The following is a 10,546-nucleotide window of genomic DNA, read 5'->3' on the forward strand; positions in this document are numbered from 1 at the left end:
GGGGTGCGTGCTCAGTCCCCTCCTGTACTCCCTGTTCACCCATGACTGCATGGCCAGGCACTACTCCAACACCATCATTAAGTTTGCCGACGACACAACAGTGGTAGGCCTGATCACCGACAACGATGAGACAGCCTATAGGGAGGAGGTCAGAGACCTGGCCGTGTGGTGCCAGGATAACAACCTCTCCCTCAACGTGACCAAGACAAAGGAGATGATTGTGGACTACAGGAAAAAAAGAGGACTGAGCACGCCCCCATTCTCATCGACGGGGCTGTAGTGGAACAGGTTGAGAGCTTCAAGTTCCTTGGTGTCCACATCACCAACGAACTATCATGGTCCAAACACACCAAGACAGTCGTGAAGAGGGCACGACAAAGCCTATTCCCCCTCAGGAGACTGAAAAGATTTGGCATGGGTCCTCAGATCCTCAAAGAATTCTACAGCTGCACCATCGAGAGCATCCTGACTGGTTGCATCACCGCCTGGTATGGCAATTGCTTGGCCTCTGACCGCAAGGCACTACAGAGGGTAGTGCGTACGGCCCAGTACATCACTGGGGCCAAGCTTCCTGCCATCCAGGACCTCTATACCAGGCGGTGTCAGAGGAAGGCCCTCAAAATTGTCAAAGACTCCAGCCACCCTAGTCATAGACTGTTCTCTCTGCTACCGCATGGCAAGCGGTACCGGAGTGCCAAGTCTAGGTCCAAAAGACTTCTCAACAGCTTCTACCCCCAAGCCATAAGACTCCTGAACAGCTAATCATGGCTACCCGGACTATTTGCACTGCCCCCCCACCCCATCCTTTTACGCTGCTTCTACTCTGTTAATTATTTATGCATAGTCACTTTAACTCTACCCACATGTACATATTACTTCAACTACCTCAACTAGCCGGTGCCCCCGCACATTGACTCTGCACCGGTACCCCCCTGTATATATAGCCTCCCTACTGTTATTTTATTTTACTTCTGCTCTTTTTTTCTCAACACTTTTTTTGTTGTTGTTTTGTTTTATACTTTTTTGTTAAAAATAAATGCACTGTTGGTTAAGGGCTGTAAGTAAGCATTTCACTGTAATGTCTGCACCTGTTTTATTCGGCGCATGTGGCCAATAAAATTTGATTTGACACAATACACAAATATGAACGGGCTACTGTGCTGCTCTATGCAGGCTAAGAATGGAAAAAATACCCATGTTCAGGCATAATGACAAATTACCAAAAATAGACCAATGGTTACGCTAATGAAAGAGTAGAGCAATGCTTATGATAATACAGCACATAAATAAAAACATGTTTGTCTTTAGAAGATATTAAGATCCTGGCAGAAAACAAACAAATCCTACAAACGAGAGCCTGAGGCATTTTACGGAAATCCAAGTCGACGTTTCACCGGAGCCCACATTACCAAAGATGTGGCTACCCGCGCGGGTGCCTGTTGGTTATTGCAGAGAGGAGGGTAGTCACACTGCTGCACGCTCAATAATTAATTGTTGATGCAAGGTGGAAAGGAGTGATGGTGACAGCTTTAATTTGTTTCAACCTGGGGCATGGGATCACTTGAAGTTGGTGAAATATTCAGGGGGGAGGGGGAGCTTGTTGGGTATTTCTCACCATGATGGGCTTGTATGTTTGGGATGGAAATCACAATGTTGTGTCAATGACACATCAGAAAGCTGGACTGCAAGATGACATTAGGGGTTGACACAGATGTCGAATTGCTGAAAAGCTGGAGCTGTCATTACTCTACCATTGTCGGATCTAACATTTTGTGGGTGACCGTATCATTTCTGTCACTTATTCCAGGACTGATTGTGAAAATGACATGTCAAAGTCAGTCAACTGCCAGTTGTGATGACATTTGCTCATTGTATTTTGAGAATAGTCTAGAAGACGTAAAAAAATAAAATCTCAGGTGATGGATAGGGCTGTGAAACAGCGGCAGTCCAAAAAGTAAAAAAATAAATAATATATATATACATTGTTGGTGAACTAATGTTTTTATTACCACTATGTGGGAAATTGTAATTAGCACAGATGCACCTGCATATAAAAAAAACAATGGCTTTGGAACATCTCTTGATGCTCTGATGAAGGCATAACTGCTGAAACTCGTTAGCCTGCCCGGCTGAAAATAAAAAGGTGAAATGAGGTGACGTCTTTTTGTGCTGCCGTTTCCCAATGTTTCTTATATAATATATGCAATTTAGCAGACACTTTTATCCAAAGCGACTTACAGTCATGTGTGCATACATTTTACAAATGGGTGGTCCCAGGATTCAAACCCACTACCCTGGAGTTACAAGCTACAAAGGACCACATAACAACACGTTTCACTATTGGCTCTGCCAGGGCTCTCCAACCCTGTTCCAGGGGTCCTATAGGCTAAACTTAAAGTAATTTAGAGTTATTTGGCCACTTTAGTTATACAAACCTTATCAAAATATACACTGAGTGTAAAAAACATTAAGGAGACCTTCGTAATATTGAGTTGCAAAGTCAAAACATGTTTTTAGAAATATCTCATATACATAAGTATTCACACCCCTGAGTCAATACATGGTGGAATCACCTTTGGCAGTGATTACAGCTGTGAGTCTTTCTGGGTAAGTCTCTATGAGCTTTGCACACCTGGATTGTAGAATATTTGCCCATTATTATTTTAAAAAATGTTCAAGCTCTCAAATTGGTTGTTGATCATTGCTAGACAACCATTTCCAAGTCTTGCCATAGATTTTCAAGCAGATTTAATTTAAAACTGTAACTCTGTCACTCAGGAACATTCACTGTCTTCTTGGTAAGCAACTCCAGTGTAGGTTTGGCCTTGATTAGGTTATTGTTCTGCTAAAAGGTGAATTAATCTCCCAGTGTCTGGTGGAAAGCAGACTGAACAAAGTTTTCCTCTAGGATTAGGCCTGTGCTTAGCTCCATTCTGTTCATTTTTTATCCTGAAAAACTCCCCAGTCCTTAACAATTACAAGAATACCCATAACATGATGCAGCCACCACTATGTTTGAAAATATGGAGAGTGGTACTCAGTAATGTGTTGTATTGGATTTGCCCCAAACATAACACTATGTATTCAGGACTGAAAGCTAATTGCTTTTCCACATTCTTTGCATTACTTTAGTGCCTTGTTGCAAACAGGATGCATGTTTTGGAATATTTTGATTCTGTACAGGCTTCCTTCCTTTCACTCTGTCAATTAGGTTATTATTGTGGAGGAACTACAATTTTGTTTTCTCCTATCACAGCCATTAAACTCTGTAACTGTTTTAAAGTCACCATTGTCCTCATGGTGAAATTTACATTTTACATTTTAGTCATTTAGCAGATGCTCTTATCCAGACCGACTTACAGTAGTGAATGCATATATTTTCGTACTTTTAATTCATACTGGTACCCCGTGGGAATCGAACCCACAACCCTGGCATTGCAAGCGCCATGCTCTACAAACTGAACTACATGGGGAAATCCCTGAGTCCATGCAACTTATTATGTGACATTATGCACATGTTTACTCTTGAACTTATTTAGGCTTGTCATAACAAAGGGTTTGAACACTTATTGACTCAAGACATTTACGGCTTTTCATTTTTCATTCATTTGTAAACATTTCAAAAAACATAATTCCACTTTGACATTATGGGGTATTGTGTGTAACACAACCAAATGTGGAAAAAGTCAAAGGGTTTGAATACTTTCTGAAGGCAATGTATATGAACAATTGTTTCCTGAGAAAAGTGATACACTACATGGCCAAAAGTATGTGGACACTCCTTCAAATGAGTGGATTCGGCTATTTCAGCCACACCCGTTGCTGACAGGTGTATAAAATCGAGCACACAGCCATGCAATCGCCATAGACAAATATTGGCAGTAGAATGGCCCGTACTGAAGAGCTCAGTGACTTTCAACGTGGCACCGCCATAGGATGCCACCTTTCCAACAAGTCAGTTTGTCAAATTTCTGCCCTGCTAGAGCTGCCCCAGTCAACTGTAAGTGCTATTATTGTGAAGTGGAAACGTCTAGGAGCAACAACAGCTCAGCCGTGAAGCGGTAGGCCACACAGGCTCACAGAACGGGACCGCCGAGTGCTGAAGCGTGTGTAAAAATCGTCTGTCCTCGGTTGCAACACTCACTACCGAGTTCCAAACTGCCTCTGGAAGCAACGTCAGCACAATAACTGTTCGTCTGGAGCTTCATGAAATGGGTTTCCATGGCCAAGCAGCCACACACAAGCCTAAGATCACCATGCACACTGCAAAGCGTCAGCTGGAGTGGTGTAAAGCTCACCGCCATTGGACTCTGGAACTGTGGAAACGCGTTCTCTGGAGTAATGAATCACACTTCACCATCTGGCAGTCCGACGGATGAATCTAGGTTTGGCAGATGCCAGGAGAACGCTACCTGCCCGAATGCATAGTGACAACTGTAAAGTTTGGTGGAGGAGGAATAATGGTCTGGGGCCATTTTTCATGGTTTGGGCTAGGCCTATTAGTTCCAGTGAAGGGAAATCTTAATGCTACAGCATAAAATTACATTCTAGACAATTCTGTACCTCCAACTTTGTGGCAACAGTTTGGGGAAGGACCTTTCCTGCTTCAGCATGACACTGCCCCAGTGCACAAAGCAAGGTCCATACAGAAATGGTTTGTCGAGATCGGTGTGGAAGAACTTGACTGGCCTGCACAGAGACCTGACCTCAACCCAATTGAACCCCTTTGGGATGAATTGGAAACGCCGACTGCGAGCCAGGCCTAATCGCCCAATATCAGTGCTCGACCTCACTAATGCTCTTGTGGCTGAATGGAAGCAAGTCCCCGCATAAATGTTTCAACATCCAGTGGAACACCTTCCCAGAAGGTGGCTGTTATAGCAGCAAAGGGGGGACCAACTCCATATTGACACCCATGATTTTGGAATGAGATGTACTTTTGGCCTTGTAATGTATATTCTTTGGTATCTGGAATTGTGACCTGTAAGATTCAATGAAACTCATGTTCTATGACTGAGTAGGATTTCTTTGAATTAGACTGAATAAAATTATATTCCTGTCACTGAAATTCAAATTATACATCCTGTAGGGTGTGGTCAATTCTAAAATTCTGAATTGAGCACAAGCCTGGCAAGTAGAAGTAGTCAACATTTAAAAATGTATAGATTTGGTAGACAACTTCATTATTTTGATCTCCCCACAGTTCATTGGACAAGGAAGTGTAAACTCTAACATAGTCTATTAGCTAGAAAGGTATCTGGCGGCCTAGAGAAAATTTGCTGTTAAAAGCAATCTTTTTGCAATTCTACACATTTTTCCAATGAGCTGAGAGAAAATGTTGCAGTTTTAAAGCTAAGTTCCTGCAATTATATGCATTTTGCCATGGCTAATGTTGTCATGGCTAAAATCAATGGGCAATGGGCCAGCTCTGACTCTGCCTAGAGCTGGCCATCCGAGCAACCGGGCAAGAAGGACCTTGGTCAGGGAGTTGACCAAGAACCCAATGACCACTCTGACAGAACTAAATATTTCCTTGGCTGAGATGGAGAACCTGCCAGAAGGACAACAGTCTCTACAGCAATTCACCAATCTGGTATCTGTATTTCGTTTTCAATAAATTTGCAAACATTTCTGAAAACCATGTTTTCATTTTATTATTATGGGGTATTGTGTGTAGATTGGTGAGAAAAAAATATATTTAATCAATTTTGATTTCAGCCTGTAACACAACAAAATGTGGAATAAGTAAATGGGTATGAATACTTTCTGAAGGCACTGTAGTTCAATATCTTTCCTGCATGCTTTCTATTTGCTTTTGGTCGTTTAATTTCACACAAACTGTTTTCCATCCTGTAATTAGCTCCAATGACTGAAATTTCCTCCATATTAAAGGGATAGTTAAAGATTTTAGCAATGAAGCCCGTTAACTACTCCCCCAGAGTCGGATGAACAGGAACAGCTAGCATGCCAACTATTCCTGTAGACTTCCAATAATTGAGCTAATGCTACTTAGCATTGGCTTGTGAAACTAGCTCTAACTTCCTTCATACTGGACGCAGAGACATAAAAATTATATCCACGATGGTATTCTGTTGCAGCCAACGATATTCATGCAATCATTTCTTTCCCACACAAACATTTTTTAACATTTGAGGACCCCCTGCAGTACTTCCGCGGACACCAGTTTGAAACCCCCTGGCATAGCCTATATAAATGTTGCGCAATGACTGGGCTTATAAGAACACTTATGTCATTCCATGCATTAACCAGCTATTTGAGGAGCTGGCTCTTGCTGCACAACAGTTTTAAAGAGTACAGTTTTGGAGAAGCCTAGTTACGTGACTGAACGGTCCACGTGAAATTTGACTGCAGTCATGACTTGTGACTGCCGGTGTGGTGGTAATACGGTCACAGTAACAGTCCTAGTGATGGACTACTGCCCTAGTTCTATACATTAGCGCATAAACAGGCAATCATGTCTGTGTACTGTGTACTCCCTTAAGGTACTGTAAACTGCAACAGTCAACTTCTTGAACTTACAGTACAGTAGTGCTGAGCGATTAACCGAATTTCAGTTTTTTGGGGGGTTATTAAACAACTAATTGACAGACGTCGGTTCAATTACTTGAATTCCATTTAGTTGGGGGGTGGGGGGTTTGTGTGCCCAACGCGCTTTCTCTAGAGAGAAATCAAACCATTCACAAGAGAAATTCAGTGAAGAACTATATGGGACACTGGGCTGAAGGGAGTTGTGGTTTTCGTTAAGCAAATATTCAACCTAGTTCAGTGCAGAAATTTGTTAATTAACTACAATGACCATAATCCATTGCGCCTGTTCTTTTCCGGCTCGGACACAGATGGATACACTTTTACGCCTGCTACATTAGGTTAGATACACACAGATCGCATACACTGCTGCATGAGAGATGAATGTACACAACACAATGACCAGAGAGAGGGATAGAGAGTTCATGAAAGTATGCCTTATCAACTTTGAAGAACTAGTAAAATGATTTCATCAGACAGCGTACTTATGCAGGCTAGCATAGCTAAATAGGATGACTAAAGACAGTAGCCTACAGTATGTGGAGAACAGAGATAACATTAGATTGTTGTCTGGCTGGCTGGCTGCTACTGACTGAGCAGAGATAAGATGAGATGATGACTTTAAAGAATGAAACAAATAAAATATATAAATAATTGAAACCGAAAACCGTGATTATTTTGTAATAATCGAAACGAAACCGAACCGACCTTAAAAAGCACTAATCGCTCAGCATTACAGTACAGTAGCGACAGGTGCTTCAGGGTGGAACTAGCTGTAGCACACCGTTGGCGCTAGTGCTTAGCTATGCTAACAACAGTGATAATGGTAGTCCTGGTTGTATGAGGGGGCTGTTCAGGACTGCCAGACTGTTCCAACAACAGAAATATAATTACTAGAATGGACATTCCCATTTCAATTAATCCTCTCTGATGGGTGGAGCGGTGGCCATATTGTGTGTACCCATGAGTGTTCAGGTCAAATTGCCATGGTCCGAGGGGCTTTGTCCGTTCTAGTAGTTCTATTTCCATGGTTCCAACAACATGGCCAACGTCCCACCACTTCCAAAACAGGAGCCCAACGGGCATAATAAGTCATTAGGCCAAAAGAGTCCTGGGTTTGTGAACGCACTTGACATTAGCCTGGACGATTCACCCAGAGATTACCCCTGCTCATTCCTGTTATTTCATTGAATTATTTATGCCTATTTATTTTATAGCTGCCAATTCTAGACTGGCATTTCCTCCTGTTAATTGCTTGTTAAACGTTCCACTTGACCTTTATTGGAAGATAACACCACAGCTTCCACAGACAGCTTCTGTATTTCTTACTCTGGTTTTAAGAAACCACTTCTTCGATTGAGACGATGCATGATATCAACATGGGATTGCGGGCCGGCTATCTATTCACTGTCCATTCCCCCAGTGGAGTTGACTAAATGGGGACTGAAATAGATTCCGAGTCCCCCAACCTCTACGCCATCTTTTAGTCGGTGAGACTGTCAGGTATTGTATCGCTCCCGAGGTACAGGCAACAGATCTCCAAGATGGCGTAGCAGTGCGGTCGTGTATTCTGTAGTGTCCTCGTGTAAATAATTTTTAGTTTTTTGTCTTTTTCGTATACATTTCTCAATCTCACTTTCCATCCTTCAACTAAATATACTTTCCTGCAACCCGCCTCACCCAATGTGGAACGGATTGTATTATTTCTTTATAACTTTTTAATCTAGAATCTCCGGTTGAAACTAGCCAGCTAGCTAGCTACTTGCTATTAGCCACCGTTAGCGGTCTTCACCATTGTCCGTGGCCTGCACGACCTACCAGCCAGCTCTAGACTGGACAATTATCGGCCAGTCTGCACAGTCTGCACAGTCGACCCAGAGCATATCGGATTTTCTGACGGAATCACTGAATCACTGGACCTTAACACCGAATCATCGCAACTAGTTAGCTGCAACCGAATGGCTGTTGTTGTTGTTGGCTAATCACCACTGTCCCGAAGCAAGCACCACTTAGCCTTGAGCTAGACTCGAGCCAGGCCCATCTCCCTCTCTGTCAACCGGACGGGACCTCCTAGTGTTGACACGGAGCCCCGCCGATCCATCACGACTGATCTGCCGACGTAATCGTCTGATGTGGTTTCAACATGCTTCCCGTAGCGACGATCACAAAGATCCATCTGCTCGCCCCGGCCCGCTAGCACACGCAATCAACAGCCGCGCCCCCTGCTCGCCTGTGCCGTAGCAGCCGCCGAACTGCTCCCGGACTCACCTAATGCTGTTCACTGGACCTTATGATCACTCAGCAATATAGCTGATGCCTGCTGGACTGTTCCTTTATACGGTACCCCATCCTGTTTATCTGTTTAGTCTCAGCCCAAACTTTCGTCGCCATTACCAGCTGTTGTCTTAGCTCTCTCGAATAACACCTGTGATTGCTTTATGCCTCTCTCCCATGTCAATATGCCTTGCCTATTGCTGTTTCGGTTAGTTGTTATTGTACGATTTCACTGTGGAGCCCCCAGTCCCGCTCAACCTGCCTCAGATGGCTCCTTTGTCCCACCCCCCATACACGCAGAGACCGGCTCAATTGGTGCCTCCAGTGAAGCTATCTCTTTCACAACGCTTAGGTTAACCTCCACTGTACTCATATCCTTCCATATCCTTGTCTGTACGTAATGCCTTGAATCTATTCTACAACGCCGAGAAATCTGCCCCTTTTATTCTCTGTACTCAACGCACTAGAAGACCAGTTCTTAAACATTTTACATTTTAGTCATTTAGCAGACGCTCTTATCCAGAGCAACTTACAGTTAGTGAATGCATACATGTCTTCTTTTTTTTTCATACTGGCCCCCCGTGGGAAACGAACCCACATCCCTGCCGGCCAAACCCTCCCCTACCTTGGACGACGCTGGACCAATTGTGCGCCCCCCATGGGTCACCCGGTCGCGGCCGGCTGCGACAGAGCCTGGACTCGAACCAGGATCTCTAGTGGCACAGCTAGCACTGCGATGCAGTGCCTTAGACCACTGCGCCACCCGGGAGTCAGCCTTTAGCCGTATCCTTATTCTATTCCTCTGGTGTTGTAGAGGTTAACCCAGGCCCTGTAGCCCCCAGTATCACTCCTACTCCCCAGGCACTATCATTTGTTGACTTATGTAATCGTAAAAGCCTTGGTTTCTTGCATGTTAACATCAGAAGCCTCCTCCCTAAGTTTGAGTTATTCACTGCGTTAGCACACTCCGCCAACCCTGATGTTCTAGCAGTGTCTGAATCCTGGCTTAGGCCACCAAAAATTCAGAAATGTCCATCCCCAACTACAACATTTTCCGTCTAGATAGAACTGCCAAAGGGGGCGTAGTTGCAATCTACTGTAGAGATAGCCTGCAGAGCTCTATCATACTATCCAGGTCTGTGCCCAAACAGTTTGAGCTTCTACTTCTAAAAATCCACCTTTCCAGAAATAAGTCTCTCACTGTTGCCGCTTGCTACATACCCCACTCAGCCCCCAGCTGTGCCCTGGACACCATATGATAATTGATTGCCCCCCATCTATCCTCAGAGTTCGTACTGCTTGGTGACCTAAACTGGGAAATGCTTAACACCCTGGCCATCCTACAATCTAAACTAGATGCCCTCAATCTCACACAAATTATCAAGGAACCTATCAGGTACAACCCTAAATCCGTAAACATGGGCACCCTCATAGATATCATCCTGACTAATTTACCCTCTAAATACACCCCCGCTGTCTTTTTTCTTTCTTTTTCTTTTTTCTTTTAGTCATTTAGCAGATGCTCGTATCCAGAGCGACTTACAGTTATTGAGTGCATACATTATTTGTTTATTTTTCATACTGACCCCCGTCTTCAACCAGGATCTCAGCGATCACTGCCTCATTGCCTGCTTCCGTAATGGGTCCGCGGTCAAACGACCACCCCTCATCACTGTCAAACGCTCCCTAAAACACTTTAGCAAGCAGGCCTTTCTAATTGACCTGG

Source organism: Coregonus lavaretus (genome assembly GCF_964263955.1).
Source record: "Coregonus lavaretus genome assembly, chromosome: 2".
Classification (NCBI taxonomy): domain Eukaryota; kingdom Metazoa; phylum Chordata; class Actinopteri; order Salmoniformes; family Salmonidae; genus Coregonus; species Coregonus lavaretus.